Source organism: Oryctolagus cuniculus, chromosome 8 (assembly GCF_964237555.1).
Source record: "Oryctolagus cuniculus chromosome 8, mOryCun1.1, whole genome shotgun sequence".
Lineage (NCBI taxonomy): Eukaryota > Metazoa > Chordata > Mammalia > Lagomorpha > Leporidae > Oryctolagus > Oryctolagus cuniculus.
The window spans coordinates 143,984,132-144,002,487 of NC_091439.1; the positions used below are offsets into that span (position 1 = coordinate 143,984,132).

General features: G+C 38.4%; 1 long non-coding RNA gene and 1 pseudogene across 4 annotated transcripts in view; one reads left to right on the plus strand and one right to left on the minus strand.

Annotated features, from left to right (window-relative positions):
• LOC138843443 (uncharacterized) overlaps positions 1–15,958 on the minus strand; it is a 105,869-nt gene extending 89,911 nt beyond the window's left edge. The window contains exons 1-2 of one of the 4 annotated variants that reach the window (XR_011378146.1): positions 15,712–15,958; positions 13,715–13,809 (exon numbers count right to left, since the gene is read on the minus strand). This is a non-coding gene — a long non-coding RNA (uncharacterized lncRNA). The remainder of the gene's footprint in view (positions 1–13,714; positions 13,810–15,711) is intronic. The other 3 variants (XR_011378145.1, XR_011378148.1, XR_011378147.1) reach the window with 3 other exon arrangements.
• Positions 9,170–10,298, plus strand: LOC138843458 (E3 ubiquitin-protein ligase TRIM13-like; annotated as a pseudogene).
• Positions 15,959–18,356: the final 2,398 nt, after the last annotated feature.

Sequence of the window (18,356 nt, forward strand, 5' to 3'; positions counted from 1 at the left end):
AAGTTTAACAACAATTTGCTTGAAAATGGGGTGTTTTCAGAATTGGTGACTAATGATGGCACCATTCAAACACAAATGGGCTTGGGCTCTCTTTCTGTTTCTCTGACCATTTCAGTTACTCAAGTGTATATAAACCCTGACAGCTCATGTGAATGCAAATTCTGCCATTTAGGGTTAGAAGTAAGTGTAGGGCTAGGTATAGGATGAGTGTTAGGGTTAGTATTAGGACTAGGATGAGAGCTAGGATTGGTGTTAAGGTTTAGATTGAGCATTATTATTAAGGCTATTGTTAGGGTTGGGGTTAGGGTAAGATTTAGAGCTAGGTTGACATACACTGTCAGCACCCAAGGCTCTTGACCTAAGCTGCCTAGGCTATGGAGCTTTTTGAATCCACAAACTCTGTCAGTATTTAGACAAGATCTACAGGTGAATTTGTAAAGAAATGAGATCTACACACAGTGAAATGTTATATACCCAATACAAAGTGGGAAATCCTGTGACTGAATGAACCTTGAGGACATCATAATAATAAGCCAAAGAAAAATATGATTCAATTCCACCCATATAAAGTATTTAAAGCAGTCAAAATCCTAGAAAGTAGAAAGGTGCTTAAGGATGACAGGAGTGGTTTTCTCTTCAGTGCGAAAAGGTTTTGCTAGACAAAGGTTCCCAAGATGTGTTGTAGATTAATGTGTTTGTATTTTCTGTCACTACTGAACTGTACTTGTAGAATGTTAAAGATAGTAAATTTAATATTATATGCCTGTGCCTCTAGAGTCTTTTCCAAGAGCTCTTTGTTCGTGCCAATGTTTTTCATGGTTTCCTCAATGCTCTGTAATAATTTAATGGTGTCAGGTGGTAGAATTATGTATTTAATCCATTTTTAGTGGATTTTAGTGAAAGGTGTCAGGAAGGGGTCTTGCTTCATGCTTCTGCATGTGACAATCCAGTTTTCTTAGCACTATTTGTAGAAGGGACTGTCCCTGCTCCAGGGATTGTTTCTACCTCTTTTGTCAAAGATCAGTTGGTTGTAAATGCCTGATTTCTGGCATTTCTGTTCTGTTCCATTGGTCTATCCATCTGTTTTTGTACCAGTACCAGGCTATTTTGAATATAACTTCCATTTAGTATGTCTTGAAATCTGGCATTGTTTTGCCTCCAGCTTTGTGTTTGTTGTGTAAGGTTGCTTTAGCTATCTGGGGTCTATCGTTTTTCCATATGTATTTCAGCATCATTTTTTCTGTATCTGAAAAGAATGTCCTTGGCATTGCATTGAGTTTGTACATTTCTTTCAGAACTGTGGACATTTTTATGATATTGATTCTGCCAATCTGACATGAAAGATTTTTACATTTTGTGTATCTTCTTCTGTTTTTTTTCTTTAATGTTTTGTAATTTTCATCATAGAGACCTTTGAAATCCTTGGTTAAATTTATTCCAGAGCCGGCGCCGTGGCTCAATAGGCTAATCCTCCACCTTGCGGCGCCGGCACACCGGGTTCTAGTCCCGGTTGGGGCGCCGGATTCTGTCCCGGTTGCCCCTCTTCCAGGCCAGCTCTCTGCTATGGCCAGGGAGTGCAGTGGAGGATGGCCCAGGTGCTTGGGCCCTGCACCCCATGGGAGACCAGGAAAAGCACCTGGCTCCTGGCTCCTGCCAGGATCAGCGCGGTGCGCCGGCTGCAGCGGCGGCCATTGGAGGGTGAACCAGCGGCAAAGGAAGACCTTTCTCTCTCTGTCTCTCTCTCTCACTGTCCACTCTGCCTGTCAAAAAAAAAAAAAAAAAAAAAAAAAAAAAAAAACAAAACAAAATTTATTCCAGGGAATTCTATTTCTTTGCAGCTATTGTGAATGGGATTGATCTTAGAAGTTCTTTCTCAGCTGTGGTATTGTCTGCATTTGCAAAGGATAATAATTTTTGTGTGTTGATTTTTATATACTGCTACTTTACCAAGCACATCTATGAGATCCAATAGACTCTTTTTTTTAAAGAAAGCTTTTATTGAATGAATACAAATTTAATAGTACAGCTTTAAGAATATAGTGGTTCTTCCTCCCCATATCCGCCCTCTCATCCCACTGGCTACTCCCTCTCCCATCCATTCTTCATTAAGATTCAGTATTACTTAACTTTATATACAGAAGACCAACTCTGTACAAAGTAAAGATTTAAACAATTTGTACACACATGCACACAGTATAGAGTACTGTTTGAAAACAAGTTTTGTAGTTAATTATCATAGTACAACTCATTAAAGACAGGGGTCCTGCATGGGGAGTAAGTGCACAGTGACTCCTGTTGTTGATTGAACAATTAACTCTTATTTATGGTGTCAATGATCACCTGAGTCTCTTGACATGAGCTGCAAAGGCTATGGAAGCCTTTTGAGTCCACAAACTCCAGCAATATTTAGACAGGGCCATAATCAAAATGGAAGTTCTCTCCTCCCTTAAGAGAAAAGTACATCCTTCCTTGATGGCCCCTTCTTTCCAATGGGATCTCACTCACAGAGATCCTTCATGTAGAACATTTTTTGCCACAATGTCTCTCCATGCCTGAAATGCTCTCATGAACTTTTGAGAAAGATCTGAATGCCTTAAGGGCTGATTCTGAGGTCAGAGTGCTGTTTAGGGTGTTTCTCATACTATGAGTCTGCTGTGTGGTCTACTTCCCATGTTGGAACATCTCTCCTTTTTAATTCTATCTATTGTTATTACCAGACACTTGGTCTTATTTATTTGATCCCTTTGACACTTAACCCTATCTATATGATCAATTATACACTTAATATAATCACTGTAACACATAAGATGGCATTAAAACCATCCAGCTTAATGAGATTGAGAGTCTCATGGCAAGTTTTTAGGTTTACTCTTAAGGTAAGTCTGTGGGAATGTGCTCCAAACTGTACAACTTGTATCTCTCTTATTTCCACCCTTATATTTTACTGGGATATATTTTCCGTTGAATTAATATACCTGTGATTAATTCTAAGTAAAGAGTACAACCAATGGTATTATGTAGAAAAAAAATGAGATAATAAGCTGTTCCTTGACATTCAAGACAAGGGCTGTTCAAGTCTTTGCTTCTCATAGTATCAGTTTTACTTCTACAGGTTTCCTTTTAGGTGCTCTGTTAGTTGTCACAGAATAGGGAGAACATATGGTATTTGTCCCTTTGGGACTGGCTTATTTCACTAAGTATGATTTTTCCAGATTCATCCATTTTGTTGCAAATGATCCATCTTCCACTGATGGGTGACTAGGTTGTTAATTCCATGTATTAGCTATTGTGAATTGAGGTGCAATACACATGAAAGTGAAGATAACTCTTTTGATGGCTGATTTCATTTCCCTTGGGTAAATTCTAAGGAATGGGATGGCTGGGTCATATGGTAGGACTTGTGGGGAGCAACTGGGAGCAACTGGGACTAGGCTAAGTTACTGGAATTAAGACTTATTCTATGCATCTGCTCTCCCACAATATAGCGCTGGGAGAGGAGGAAACAACTTCTACACAGCTGCCTCCAGTTCAACCGATAAACAGCAGGACCTGCTCCTGATTGGAGGAGAACAGCATACTCGGTGTGTGGGTAGCAGAGTTGGGATTGGTGGAAGAGGACTATAAAGGAGGAGAGAGACAACATGCACCAGGAACATCTAAGGGGAACATCTTTCTGAAGGAACACCTGTGCAGCCCCAGAGCGAGCCGGCCGGAGGTGTGCCGCTCCCCCGCGGAAGTGGGGAAAGTGGCAGGGGGAACCACCCTTCCACGGAGGTGGAAGGGTCGGTAGCCAACCCGGGAAGAACCAGCAGCAAACCTGGGGAGGGCCGAGCAGACAAAAGAACAGCGCAGTGTCCTGTGTCGTTCCTCCACGAAGAGGGGGAGCGACAGGACTATATTCAGATTTCTGAAGTATCTCCAAACTGTCTTCTACAGTGATTTTACCAGTTTGCAGTCCCACCAACAGTAGATTAGTGTATCTTTTTCCCCAAATCCTCACCATCATTTATTGTTTGTTTATTTCTGTATGAAAGCCATTCTAAATGGAGTGAGGTGAAGCCTCATTGTGGTTTTGATTTGCATTTCCCTGATAGTTAATGATCCTGAACCTTTTTTCATGTGTCTGTTGGTCAGTTGGATTTCCTCTTTTGAAAAATGTCTCTTTAAGTCCTTGGCCCATCGCTTAACTGGGTTGATTGTTTTGTTGTTGTGAAGTTTCTTGATCTCTTAGATTCTGGTTATTAATCCTTTATCAGTTGAATAATTTGTAAATAAGTTCTCCCATTCTGTTGGTTGCCTCTTCACTTTCTTGACCGTTTCTTTTGCCATACAAAAACTTGTCAATTTGAAGTAATCCTGTTTGCTAATTTTGGCTTTGACTACCTGTGCCTCCAGGGTCTTTTCCAAGAACTCTGCCTGGCCAATGTCTTGCAGGCTTTCCCCAATGTTTTCTGATAATTTGATGGCATCAGGCCATGGATTTATATCTTTAATCCATGTTGAGTGGATTTTTGTGTAAGGTGTAAGGTAGGAGTCTTGCCTCATACTTCTGCATTGGAAATCCAGTTTTTCCAGCACCATTTGTTGAAGAGGCTGTCCTTCCTCCAGGGATTGGTTAGCTCCTTGGTCAAATATAAGTAGGTTGTAGATGTTTGGATTGATTTCTGGTGTTTCTAGTCTGTTACACTGATCTGTCCATCTGTTTTTGTACCAGTGCCAGGCTGTTTAGATTATAATTGTCTTGTATTATGTCTTAAAGTATAGTATTGTGATGCCTCCAACTTTTTTTTTGTTGTATAAGATTGTTTTAATTATTCAAAGTCTCCTGTGGATCCATATGAATTTAAGCATCATTTTTTCTAGATCTGAGAAGAGTGACATTGGTATTTTGATTGGTATCACATTGAATTTGTAAATTACTTTCTGAAGAATGGACATTTTGATGTATTGATTCTTCCAATCCATGAACATGGAAGATTTTTCCATTTTTTGCGTCTTCTTTTATTTCTTTATTTAATGTTTTGTAATTCTCATTGTAGAGATCGTTGACATCCTTGGTTAAGTTTATTCCAAGGTATTTGTTTTTGTAGTTATTGTGAATGGGATTGATCTTAGAAGTTCTTTCTCAGCCATGGCATTGTCTGTGTATACACAGGCTGTTGGTTTTTGTGTATTGATTTTATATCCTGCTACTTTATCAAGCTCTTCTATGAGTTCCAGTAGCCTCTTAGTGGATTCTTTTGGGTCTTCTATATGTAGAATCATGTCATCTGCAAATAAGGATAGTTTGACTTCCTCTTTTCCGAGTTGTATCCCTTTGATTTCTTTTCTTGCCTTATGACTCTGGCTAAAATTTCCAGTGCTGTATTGAATAGCAATGGTGAGAGTGGGCATCCCTGACTGGTAGTGGATCTTAGTGGGAGTGCTTCCAATTTTTCCCCATTCAGTATGAGCTGCTCATGGGTTTGTTATGAATTGCCTTGATTATGTTGAAGAATGTTCCTCTAAACCCAATTTGCTTAGATTTTTCATCATGAAAGGGTATTGTATTTTGTCAAATGCTTTCTCTGCATCTACTGAAATAAGCATATGGTTTTTGTTCTTCAATTTGTTAATGTGATGTATCACATTGATTTGCAAATGTTGAACCATCCCTGCATACCAGGAGTGAATCACATTTGGTCCAGGTGAATGATCTTTCTGTTATATCATTGGATTCAATTGGCCAGAATTTTGTTGAGAATTTTTGTGTCTATGTTCATCAGGGAAATTGGTCTGTAATTCTCTGTTTCTGTTACATCTTTTTCAGCTTTAGCAATTAAGGTGATGCTGGTTTCATGGAAAGAATTTGGGAGGATTCTCTCCCTTTCAATTTATTAAATAATTTCAGAAGAATTGGTTAGCTCTTTGGTAGAATTCAGCAGTGAATCTATCCAGTCCAGGGCTTTTCTTTGTTGGGAGGGTCTTTATTACTAATTCAATTTCTGTCTTTGTTATGTGTCTGTTTAGGTTTTCTATGTCTTCGTGGCTCAACTTAAGTATGTTGTAAGTGTCCAAGAATTCATCTATTTCTTCTAGGATGAGTAAAAATAGAGGCATACTTGTGTGCCTCATAGTAGAAAATAAAGAAATTATATGTTTACATGTCTTTATATTTAAAAATGCAGTCAGAATGACAATGCTTATTGCACATCTTGGAGTACCAATGGTATTTTTATGTTTTTCATATACAAAATAAACATATGCTATTCAGCTTTAATATACTAGTATGCTCATGAGAAAGTTAGAATTGGAGTCAATACAGAAGATAACCAATTTTTAAATTAAAATATTTTAATTCTAAAATAATTTTAATTAAAATAAAGATGATGGAAGAAGGGCAGATGACATCAGGTAATAGCTATGAAAATCTAGTTATATAGGAATAATCAGTTCTTAGCTTTCCCAGTACAGCAAAGTAACTATAGGTCACAATAATGCATTACATACTATATGAACAATTAGCAGGGAGGAGCTGATGAGCTTAGAAAAAAACTATAAGGAAATGGAAACACTAATTACTTTATTGATCTACTTATACATGTTTTGAAATATTGGATTATACTCCATAAGTTTTACAAGTACCACATGTTAATACAAAAGACAAAATATTTGTTTTCTGGGATTAAAAAAAAAGCTTTATGGAAATGATGTATATGTGGGGCCAGTGCTGTGATGTAGTGGGTAAAGCTGCTGTCTGCAGTGCTGGCATCGCATATGGGCACTGGTTTGAGTCCTGGCTGCTCCTCTTCCAATCCAGCTCTCTGCTATGGCCTGGGAAAGCAGTAGAAGATGACCCAAGTCTTTGGGCCCCTGTGCCCATGTGGGAGAATAGAAAGAAGCTTCTGGCTCCTGGTTTCAGATCAGCCCAGTTCCAGCCATTATGGCCAATTGGGGAGTGAACCAGTGGATGGAAGACCTCTCTCTCTCTCTGCCTCTCTATCTCTCTCTGAGTAACTCTTTCAAATAAAGAAATAAATCTTTAAAATAAAAGAAAATTGAGAGTCACCAATTAAACAAAACTTTTAAAACATGGATGCATAAGTAATGAATATTTATAACATTTATTTTTATTTACTTATGTTTAGTATACATATTTTTGGAAGAAACAGATGACATTTATATCACAAGAGTGCATATATGTGAACACAAGCATCATTTTTACTGTAAGAGTTTAACACTAAGAGATTACCTGTCACTTCAGGATGGAATAAAATGTTTTCCCTGTACCTCTTTAAGAAAAAAACTTACACTATATTGACAATATTTTAAATTGTTTAGGGGTGGGGTGGCATGGTGGCACACTAGATTAATCCTCTGCCTATAGTGCTGGCACCCCATATGGGCACCAAGTTCTAGTCCCAGTTGCTCATCTTCCAGTTCAGCTCTCTGCTGTGGCCCAGGAAGGCAGTGGAGGATGGCCCAAGTGCTTGGGCCCCTGCACCCACATGAGACCAGGAAGAAGAACCTAGTTCCTAGCTTCAGATTGGTGTAGGTCTGGCCATAGAGGCCATTTGGTGAGTGAACCATCGGGAGGAAGACCTTTCTCTCTCTCTCTCTCTCTCTCCCTGTCTATAACTCTACCTGTCAAATAAATAAATAAATAAATAATCTTTAAAAAATTGTTTAGGGACATTTATTTTAATTTTATCAAAAATGTTAAAAATATTTGCTGACATTTTCTATGAAATTATTTTTGAAACTAATGAAAGTATTTGAAATGCTTTTAACACATTGACTATCATATTAATGTCTGTTGTTAAGGTAAATAAATTTAATATAAATTCAAGAATAACACTTCTTTTGTCATCTTTGTTTAAATGAAAAATGGTCTTAGAGAATAGCAGGGACTGACTTTTTAAGAAATAATTTTTACTTATTTATTTATACTTGGATTTTTAATGTTAGATCATTAAAATGTAGAAATAAATTTAATGTTGAGTCTAACATATTGACTTTTCATAAGATTTATAGGTTTTTCTTTGGTTATTTAAGTTTTTCTCTATTGGACTATCAGGTTGACATTGGTGGGGTTATGTTAATTTTGTTCACCACTATGTAACTTTACTACTTACCATAACATCTGATGCAAATATAATGTTTGGTAATTTTAAACCTGCAAATGTCTTACATTGCACTTAATTAGTGGTTGGGTCACTCATGAATATTAACATTTTAAATTAAGATTTTACATGCAAAATGGCTTAATGTGTTTTACATGTTAGATTTTTCAATTAAGCTTTTTATTTTAAAATACTGTCCCACTGCTGAAAATATTTGAGCCATTAGAGAGACAGATCAGATTAGAAAAAATTTTTCATTAACATTTTCTACTTTCTAATGTTCTTTATCAAAGATAATCATTCAAGAACTTGAACTTCATGGCTCCTACATGGGCATATCAGTAACGGGAGACCAATCACACCATGCAAAGTAAACATAGATTAAAACATTTCAACTAAACCACTAGTTTCCAAGCAATGATGTTTGAAGACGTTGATAGTTCCTCAAGAACTGCATGCAGTGCAGGTGTGGTGAGGTTAAGCTATTACATTTCTGAGGGCTCTCTTTGAATCAGTTGATATTATCTGCATGATCAATGAGAATTGGACATAGGGTTTTATTTTATACAAGTGTTTGGAGAAAATGAGCTTGAAGAAAAATGTTTGACAAACAGTGAAATAAGGATGTAAATCAAAAAATAGATCTTGTAACTACTGACATTTTAATTACATTTTGTTTTGTCTAAAAGAGTCTAGTGTTTAGTATCTGTAGGATATGTCATACTGGAAGAAACAGGGAAAACATCTTCATTTAGCCAACCAATTTGAAACATGTTCTGTTCTCACAACACTGACTCATCTAATGACTGAGGAATGTTCCCTTTTGAAAAATGATAAAGAAGTAATGTGGGGCCATCTTGCAGCCATTCCTGGCACATATCACGTGGCCCCCATGGGTGGAGGGGGTGTGGCATATCCCTCATGATGCCAGAGGCACTCCTTCTGGTAGAGCTGGATGGAGCTGCTGACTAGCTGCTCGTACTTCTTACTCAACCAGAAGATAGCATTTCTTCCCTAGAAACACCATTGTCTTTGGTGCCCTCTGACTTACAGAGGACTCCCTGAATGTGATGCAGCTGCTTGAAGATCTCATGTGCCCAATTTGTTACAATCTGTTTGATGATCCTCAAGTTTTGCCTTGCTCACATAACTTCTGCAAAAAGCGCCTGAAAGGTCTCATAGAGGGGACTGTGCAGAATTTATTGTGGAGACTATCATCATTCAAGTGTCCCTCCTGCCATAAGAAAATGTCAGCTGCTGGAGTTAGCAGGCTGCAGGTTAATTATTCCCTGATGGGTATTGTGGAAAAGTAGAACAAGATCAAGATTTCTCCCAAGATGCCAGTGTACAAAGGACTCTTGGGGCAGTCCTCATTGTTTTCTGCCTGACTGATATGCAGCTGATTTGTGGGATCTGTGCTATTCCTGCTGACCACACCAAGTATGTCTTCTGATCTATTGAAGATGCCTATGCTCAGGAAAGGAATGCCTTTGATTTCCTCTTCCAGAGCTTTGAGACAATGTGTAGGGGAGATGCTCTTTCTCACTTGGATACCTGGGACACTAGCAAGAGAAAATACTCACAGTTACTGACTAAAGATTAAGATGAAATTAAGAAAAAAGATGAAATTAAGAATTTTTTTGAAAGTTGAAGCACACATTGGATCAAAAGGATAATGAAATCCTATCTGACTTTGAGATCATGAAATTTGCAGTTCTGCAAGCTTATGACCCAGAGGTTAACCAACTCAACACCACCTTACAGGAACAATGATTGGCCTTTAACATGGCTGAGGCTTTCAAAGACTTGTCAGAACCCATGATATTTCTGCAACAGATGTAGGCGTTCTGGGAGAAAATCAAAGTCATCAAGGAAATCCCTTTACCTGACTCTTAATTTTACCAGAAGCCCTTTGATGAAGAACATTGACCAGTTAGTGTGAGAACATCAAATTAGTAGATGTGGATACTTTCTTTGCCTCAGGACACTGTCACATTCATTAGCAAGATTCCCTGGCACTTTTATCAGTTGTTTGCAGTAGTCTTTCTGCTTGACTTTCTCATTTTCTTCAGTCCCACTGCGTCGCTAAAGTGATCTTTACTTGATGAATATGCAGGCAATTCACTCTGTCAGCCTATGTTCTTTGGGTGTGTGCACCTTATTAGCTGTGGTCTCACCAATCCTTATCCACACTAACACAGAAGGCCTCTATGGCAATCCTGACAGCCAGAACAAGTACAATGGCTTACTGAACTCCTGGAGAAAGATTGATCTGCAAGGGCAGTTCATGACATCAAAGCCACAGATGTCAGGTTAGATAAATAAGATTTAATGCAGAGGTACATTTTGATGGATGAGTTGTTACAAGACTTTATCTGGAAGAACAAGATTTTTGACTAAGTGATATATGAAACTGAAGATGTGAAACATTAGAACTAGAGACCTTTGCACTTAAACTTAGAAAAAATATCATTGATGCCTTAGGAACTGAAGTCCATAGACTTGAGAATGAACTAAAAAAATGAAATCCTGAAGTTCCATGTGTAAATCTGGAGATATTATAAAATGATACAATGAATCACTTCGGAAGCATGTTTGCCCAGCCACTCTGAAAAGCCATTTCCTACCCTTTCATGCTGACTACAGAGCCATTCAGAAGACATTATTTCTAAGCAGAAGAAAATATTCTGTGTGAAGAGCTATTGAAGAGTCCACAGAACCAGAATAACTTCCTAAATTCTATGAGACATTACAAGTTGGATTAATCTGAAAATCCCATTTTTGTGATTCAGTGTGGAACATTTTGGTATTTGAATTGCTTATAGTTTCTCATTTCAGCCTGTCAATGTGTGTTGTACCTTGAAATAATGATTCTTCTCTTTACATTGGTAAAACTAAGTGGCATCCCCAGGATTATGACTTTCAGTTTTGTTTCCACTGAAGTTTTCATTCCATCCAAATCTGCCCATCTTGAATATGTTGGCTAAATCTCAGTATGTGATTTTTAAACAGTCCCTGTTTCAGTCGATCTTTCCTCATAAAATGTGTAAATTGTTACTACATACCTTGTGACTTTGACCTGAGTCCTAACAGAAGCACTATCCTAACCTAATTATCCACATTGTTCATTCCAGAAATGACTTAGTTGCTGAACTGCATGAAGGTATTCTAGGACACTCTTTTAGTCCATAGTTGTTGTACCTTTGTAAAATGTCTTCTTTATCTTTTTTAATATTTCATTTAATTTTCCTTCTTTTATAATCCTACCTTGACTTTTACATTGTTGTAGTAACATTCTACTGAAAGGAAAAGTTTTCCTCATCAGCTGGGTATTTTAATAATTCCCAAATTATGGTTCCTAATAAAAAAAAGGCAGGATCCATACTTCCATAACAAGAACTTCTATTTCACTTTTCTAAAATGTCACAGCCCAAGCACCATGACTCCTAAGAATAGAGTATCTTGTCTGATGAAAGAATAGAATGATTACTTTCTTTTACCCAATAATTTCATTTTTAGGAATTTATTCTAAGGAAATAAAAGGAATAGATCACAAAGACATAATGGGCACGTAATGTTCCTCTCAGTGTTTCTTAAAATAGTAACCCATCAACAAAGAAAAAGGAAAACAATAGGGGGAAAATTCAAATCTCTATCAGAAAATAATATATAAGTCATTGTTGGAGCACCCAACTGGACTAGTCTACACATTGGATCCTACAGTCCAGTGTCAACAAGAGAAGTAATCTCTTTTTTTTTTTTTTTTTTTTTTTTTGACAGGCAGAGTGGACAGTGAGAGAGAGAGACAGAGAAAAAGGTCTTCCTTTTGCCGCTGGTTCACCTTCTAATGGCCGCCGTGGCTGGCACTCTGTGGCCGGCGCACCGCACTGATCCGAAGCCAGGAACTGGTGCTTCTTCTGGTCTCCCATGGGGTGCAGTGCTCAAGCACTTGGGCCATCCTCCACTGCACTCCCAGGCCACAGCAGAGAGCTGACCTGGAAGAGGGGCAACCAGGACAGAATCCGGCACCCCGACCTGGACTAGAACCCGGTGTGCCGGCGCCGCAAGATGGAGGATTAGCCTAGTGAGCCACGGCGCCAGCCGAGAAGTGATCTCTTAAAATCACCAGAGACAAAGAAAGATCTCCATCCTTAAAATTCACTAATAGACTCTCATTTATGTTTCTTATTTATTTATTTGAAAAAATATATTTCAATTAAAAATAAAATATATACATCATACATTCATTTATTATGAACAATGTGTTTTTTTTTTATTTGACAGGTAGAGTTATAGACAGTGAGAGAGATAGAGACAGAGAAAGGTCTTCCTTCTGTTGGTTCACTCCCCAAATGGCCGCTACAGCTGGTGCTGCATCAGCCCGAAGCCAGGAGCCAGGTGCTCTTCCCAGTCTCCCATGCAGGTGCGGGAGCCCAAGGACTTGGGCCATCCTCCACTGCCCTCCCAGGTCATAGCAGAGAGCTGGACTGGAAGAGGAGCAACCAAGACTAGAGCCCGGTGTCCACATGGGATGCTGGCACCGCAGGCAGAGGATTAGCCAAGTGAACCACAGCGCTGGCCCCAACAATGTGTATTTTAAAAAATAAGATGGGAATGGGATTCAAAGGTAAGTTTCTTTTGGTGCATTAAAATTTGAAATTCATGAATCTGGGTGATTTTTAAAAACTCATTGAAAATGTCTATAGACACATTATAATCTATATGGATATAAGTGTTTTAGAATCAAAATAATCTCTCAATGCATTTTACATGAATTGCTTGAATGGCCATTGTACATACTGTTTTGAAATTTATACACATTGTAAAATGGTTTAATTAAGTGAATTACCATAAACATCATAATGCATATTTTTAAAAGTTAAAATTCTTTAAATTTTTCTCAAAAATTTTGGAGAAAACATTTTTAAGTGTAGTCACATTTCACTTTTTTCTTCATCTTCCAAATCTTTCCTCTTTTATCCATTCATTATACATCTATATTTTTCCCCTCATTAAAATCTTTAAATTTGCTTTTCACTTCTGCAGCTTAGATGCTCTTTTCCTAGCTTCTGCACTGAAAGTTACTCCCCATTGTTATGTTTTAAGATCATGTATTATCCATTAGTGAGGACTTTCAAACTCTTCTGGCTAAAGCAACCCTTCTCCCCTCCCCTGGGACCTATCACATTATTTTATTTTTTATCCAGAGCACTTCAAATATTTAAACTATTTTACACAAAGCTATAATTTATACCACTTTCTTCAAATATGCTCTACGAGGGCATAATTTTGACATTCAGGCCACTCCAGAATGTCAAATTAATTAATAGAAAAATCAGGTATGTGAATCTCACTAGCATCAACACAAGTTGGTAATTTGCTGGTAACTCCATAAAGAAAAAAACCTGACAATCAGAGCAGTTCTGTTTGCTATGAAAGATTGATTTAGAAGCAACAACTCAGATGTAGCCAGTAGTATATGTAGAAATGTCTAACTTGGGCTGTCTGGGAAATTTTACCTGCTTCTCTAAAAGAAATCAAGATGTGATATATTTTAAGGGACCGTAGCCCTTTTGCAGACATGGAAAGGGTAGCTGATGGGCTGTGATTACCTGGGCACATGAGTGTAAAAACTGGGTCTCTAATGGCTGAAGCACTAATTTTCCAGTCAGTACATGTGGGTTTCAGAACTGGAGACACACGCAGCCTGTGATGGAAACAGGTTGGGAACACATGAAGGAATAAAGAGGATGCAGTAAACCAGTGCTTAGAGATAGTTTATAACCTTAAATGGTTATGTTAGAATAAAACACTGAAAATCAATCATTACAGCTCCCTTGTTAATTATAAACAAAAAATATCAGAGTATTGAAGAAAAGGAAGAAAAAAGAATAGCAGACATGTATGAAATGCTATACAATGTACCACAAATAAACAAGGACACAATGACTTTTTTTAAGAAAAATATTAACAAAGTTAACCATTAGGAAAAAACGATTAAGGAACCAATGGGGAAAGTAACACAAATAACCAGTTTAGGAATTAAAACAGTATCATTCTTTTGTAGAGATTATAGCTTTGACCAAGATACTAGAGAAAGATATGAAATTCTTAGGAGTAAAATTTGACTACAGAGATCAATATCCACCCTATTTTGAAAATCAGGTTTCCAAAAAACAAATATAACATAAAATTGAAAAACTCCTATATAACCCAAGTAATTGAACCACATTTTGAAAACTCCAGAAAGTCACACAATGACAATTTCAGGTCCAGAATTAGAGAATACTTCAAAATTTTACCAAAGAAAAAACAAATTTACATTTCAAAGACCTGCCCAAAGTGAAAATAAGCAAAGCTATTTTTTAGTTTCTTTTGGAAAACCACCATTACAGTGAGGATGGTGCAAGCAGGCCAAGACTTGAAATTAAAAAAGGGGGCTGTCACTGTGGCACAGCACGTTAAAACCCTGGACTGAAGCGCCAGCTTCCTATATGGATGCCGGTTCCAGTCCTGGCTGCTCCTCTTCCAATCTTGCTCTCTGCTATGGCCTGGGAAAAGCAGTAGAAGATGGCCCAAGTCCTTTTGCCCTTGCACCCATGTGGTAGACCCAGAAGAAGCTCCTGGCTCCTGGCTTTGCATTGGTGTAACTCTGGCTGTTGCAGCCATCTGGGGAGTGAACCAGTGGATGGAAGACCTCTCTCTCTCTGTCTCTACCTCTCTCTGTAACTCTGTCTTTCACATACATAAAATAAACCTTTAAAAAAAGAAATTAAAAAATAAAGTTTTGTATCAGACTTGAAATAAAAATTGTTTTATTAAAAGCATCTCTTTTATAAACAGAGCTACTAGTATCCTCAGAAAAGTATTAATGTAATAAATGAAATCATCTAAGAAAATATATCAATAGGAAGCAGGGATATAATAAAAAATGCAAGGGTGGTTAACATTCCCAGACAAGCCATCCAGGCAGGTAAAAATCACAAGAAGAAAATCCCATGGTCATTTAGATTCCATGTTGGAAAGCATTTAGTAAAGTTCAGCAGCTAGGAAAGAGAAAACTGCTAGCAGAGCAACAACAAAAAAGCCAGCGACTTCTTTACTGTGACTGAGAGTGAAATGAACCTACAGCAAATGCTCATTGAAAGCTTTTTTGCTTACAGTAAGCCTAGGCCACGATTCCTGCACTCTCTCTCAGACTTTCTACTACAGGTGTAATAAAGGAAATAAAACAGCAAAAAGTAATTACATGGTATAAGGATCAATTTCTAAGTCATAAAATATGAATATACTGGGTGATGCTTATATATGCAGATAACCCATAAAAATCTAAAAACTTATAATGAGATTACTGGAAGGATTATATATACATGTGTGTGTGTTCTACTAATTACTAAGTACTAGCAAGAAACAGAAAATAATAATAAAGGACAACAGGCAGAGTAAAAAAAATTTAAATTGGAGAAGGATTCAATTTTGTGATATCCTTAAGTATTCTTTAAATCAATACTTTAAAAACTACAGATGATTCAACAGAAAAAAAGTGTCACATAGATGATGAAAAAGAAAGGCTCTGAAACCAGTAAACAGCCATTAAATGGTAACTGACCTGAGTTAGTTTACTGCAATCTCCAAGTAGGATCCTCTCAGGAAGATGCAGGTGGGAGCCCAGCAGTGAGCAGGACCAGAGAGGAGAAAAAAATCCCACCACTCGCTGCAGGGAGGGTGGCGCACAAGAGGACAAATTTCAGAAATGAACCCAAGACTTCTTGCTTCTGCCTCCAGCAAGACCTGGAGTTATGCAGCAGCGTTATGGAGGACACTGATTGGCTGCATCTTTTATGACATGTGCATCCTCACAGCTATGCAAGCTGTCCAATCAGGCGTGGTAGCATAAGCGCTACGTAATCCCACGGAATCTTGACGTCATAGTAGTCAACCAGTTCCGTGGTGGAGAGGCCCTAGGAGGGGCTCCAACTCTCAGAACTCTGAATGTAGCCCATGTCCATTGTTCTCGTACCTTCTTCCATCGCAGGAAGCTGCTCACCTAGGACCTCGGGACATGGTGCATGGGGCCGAGCTTGAGGAGAGAAGGCAGGGTGGGGAAGTTGTCAGAAAAGCCTGGCAGGATGTGGGCTTCCCAGAGGTTGTCTCTGGAGCCTATAGGCCCCCTGTCGTTGCTGATACACCCCTCCACTCAGCCCCTTCTGGTCTGCAGTACGGGGATTGGACTGGCACCCGGGACCCCGATGTCCTGTTCCTTTCCTGCTCACAGCCCAGGGGCCATCCCTGGGCAGTTGGTGGCATCCCCTTGTCTTCCCCGATTGTGCAGTGGGGACAGGATGGTCATTATGGAGCATATGGGTTGTGTGCTGGGTTCCTGCAGCGAAGAGCTGTCATTTACGGAATCCTCAGTTCCTCCCTTCTCCCCGGGGTGACCGGATTCCCCAAGTTTTCTGAATAGTTCAGAAGCTGAGTCTCAGCTCATGGCCCCTGACTTCTCAGCGTAGCTCTTTCTGGGAGTCTGACCACTTTTTCTGTTGGGAACAGCAGTGTCACAGACCAGGTAAGTTAATTAAACAGTTTTATTTTGATCAGGGCTTTGGTCGAGGTTTTAGGGGGGACAAGAGGACACTGTATTTTGGTCTTGGATGTCATCTGAGCCTTTACATTTCCCTTTACAGGCTGTCATCTGTCTCTGAACTTTCAAATAAGAAATTTTAGCTTGTTACATTTATCAATGTTTTTAAAACTGTTTCTGTTCCATGAAAACCTTCCCAACCCCAAAGATATAAACCTAGTTTTTTGAGTTTTAATTTTTATTTTGATGTAGGGTGATTGTTTTCAAAGTTATTGGAGTATAATTGACAAAATTCGTATATATTCAAGGCCTGCAACTTGATGTTTTGATATGTGAAGAGACTTTTTAAAAATTTATGGAAATTTCACTGTTTAATCCTGTTTTTCACAAACCTTTAGGAGTTCCCTTGTACATATACATTCTGAAATGATTAGGACAATCAAACTAATATATCCGTCACCTTACATAGTTTTTTTTTTTTGTTTTTTTTTTTTTTTTTCAACAGGCAGAGTGGACAGTGAGAGAGAGAGAGAGACAGAGAGAAAGGTCTTCCTTTGCTGTTGGTTCACCCTCCAATGGCCGCTGTGGCCGGTGCACTGCGCTGATCCGATGGCAGGAGCCAGGTGCTTCTCCTGGTCTCCCATGTGGGTGCAGGGCCCAAGCACTTGGGCCATCCTCCTCTGCACTCCCTGGCCATAGCAGAGAGCTGGCCTGGAAGAGAAGCAACCGGGACAGAATCCGGCGACCCGACCGGGACTAGAACCCGGTGTGCCGGCGCTGCTAGGTGGAGGATTAGCCACCTTACATAGTTTTTGAAAGAAAACCTAATGCCCTAACAAGTTGTGAGTATCTAATCATATATTTATAACATTTTGGGCTGTACATTATCTACTAACTGTAAATGTTATTAGTCATTCAACTAACATCATCCATTTCCTTCACTCTCAGCACCTAGCAACCACTGTTCTCTTCTTAAGTTTGACTTTCTGAGATTCCATAAATAAGGGAGACTGTGTGGTATTTATCTTTCTGTGACATTTCAATCAGCCTAATGGTATATTCATACTTTTCAATCCAGATTGTGACAAAATGTCAGAATTTCCTTGTTAAGGTTGAATGTGACTCCATTGTGTGTCTGGCATTTTCTCTACTCATCTGTTGATAGACAGTGTTTATTTATATATCTTATTCGTGTGAATAATGCTCACATGAACATGGTTGTGCCGATGTATCTTTGAGATAGTAATTTCATTTCTTTAGATGCACATCCAATAGTGGGAATGCTTTACCATTTGTTAGCTCCATTTTTAATTTTGTTTGAGACCCCTCCATAGTGGATGTACTAATTTACATTTCTATAAACAATTTATATGTTCCCTTTTCTCCAATGCTGGTTCAATATTTATGTTTTTTACTTTTTTATAATAGCTATCTTTACATATGTGAGATCATAACCATGTGGTCTTGATTAGCAGTGCTGAGTCCCTTTTAAATGCCTGTTAGCTGCTTATGGAAAAACTGATCTGATCCTTTGCCCATTTTTTATTACAATATTTCCTTTTGAATTGTGTCTGTTCTTTATATTAATCCTTTACTCAGCTATGATTTGCCAGTATTTTCTCTCATGCCTTGCTTTCACTTTTCAGCTTTTCCTTTAGTATGCAGAACTTTTA